General features: G+C 37.9%; 1 pseudogene across 1 annotated transcript; it reads left to right on the forward strand.

Annotated features, from left to right (window-relative positions):
• Positions 1-665: 665 nt before the first annotated feature.
• Positions 666-1,010, forward strand: LOC308356731 (mitochondrial import inner membrane translocase subunit TIM14-like; annotated as a pseudogene). Its single transcript has one exon. The product of its transcript is annotated as a mitochondrial import inner membrane translocase subunit TIM14-like (transcript).
• The last annotated feature ends 263 nt before the right edge of the window (positions 1,011-1,273 follow it).

The raw sequence follows: 1,273 nt of genomic DNA on the forward strand, positions 1-1,273 counted from the left end.
TTGTTCCATTTCTTTGAAAATAATGGAAGGGATTTTGATAGGGATTGTATTAAACGTGTAGATTGCTCTAGGTAGCATAGACATTTTCACAATATTTGTTCTTCCAATCCATGAGCATGGAACATTTTTCCATTTCTCTGTGTCTTCAATTTCTTTCATGAGTACTTTAAAGTTTTCTGAGTATAGATTCTTTGCCTCTTTGGTTAGGTTTATTCCTAAAACCTCCATACTGTTTTCCAGAGTGGCTATACCAGCTTTCCTTCCCACCAACAGTGTAGGCAGGTTGTCCTTTCTTCACATCCTCGCCAATATCTGTCATTTCCTGACTTCTTAATTTTAACCATTCTGACTGGTGTGAGGAGGTATCTCACTGTGGTTTTGGAAACAGGCAACAAAACCAAAAGACAACTGACAGAATGGGAGGAGGTATATATATATTTTTAACACTACTGTTATAATCTAGTAATGATTTTGTTCATTTAAATACATGTTCAAAACAACCATTTAATTTTGATGGTACTACTATTTAAAATTGCATTTTTGTTTTGGTGACTGTTGGTGGTGGCCACATGGCTGTGTGCTAGAGGCATGAGCATTGGTGGCTGCCACCTTTGGGCTGGGCTGGACCATCCTCTTAGAGGAGGCTGAGGAGCTGAGCCGTAGCCATGGCCAGTACAGTGTTATCATCCAGACTGACCATTCTTTCTCCAGGATTTGCAGGGTGTTACATTTTGCAAGTCATGAAACACATGGAGCCTCAAGTAAAACAAGTTTTTCAAAGCCCACCAAAATCGGTCTTCGGTGGTGGTTGTTATAGAGATGGATTTGAACCCCAAAAGACTAAATGAGAAGTAGTATTAATGCTAGGCACAAGCCCTGCTGCCAATAAAGAAAAAATATGAGATGCTCATTGACAGATTATGCTTTTAAGTTACCTGGATGAGGGAAGATCTCCTTGCACAGCAGCCAAAATCAATGAAGCTAAAGATTTACTAGAAAGTCAAGCTTAAAAAATGAAGTTAAGGTGCGATGAGTTTTAAGTTCTTATTAGTTTATGTATATAAGTGCCAGATCTTTTTTAATAAAATGCCTCAAACCTAAGAAAAAATTCCAGTTTTAAACTTGATATTCATTTCTTGCTGTAGCATGAGAAGGCGGTAATTTGGCAGATTCAAGGCCCAGATTTTCACTTAAGTGCAGAAGAGCATTATAACACAACCATTTTCTTAAAATCAATTACAAAGCTTTTCTAAGCCAATCTTCTCCTCCAGGC

The sequence above is a fragment of the Martes martes genome (genome assembly GCF_963455335.1).
Source record: "Martes martes genome assembly, chromosome: 1".
In the NCBI taxonomy this organism is placed as follows: domain Eukaryota; kingdom Metazoa; phylum Chordata; class Mammalia; order Carnivora; family Mustelidae; genus Martes; species Martes martes.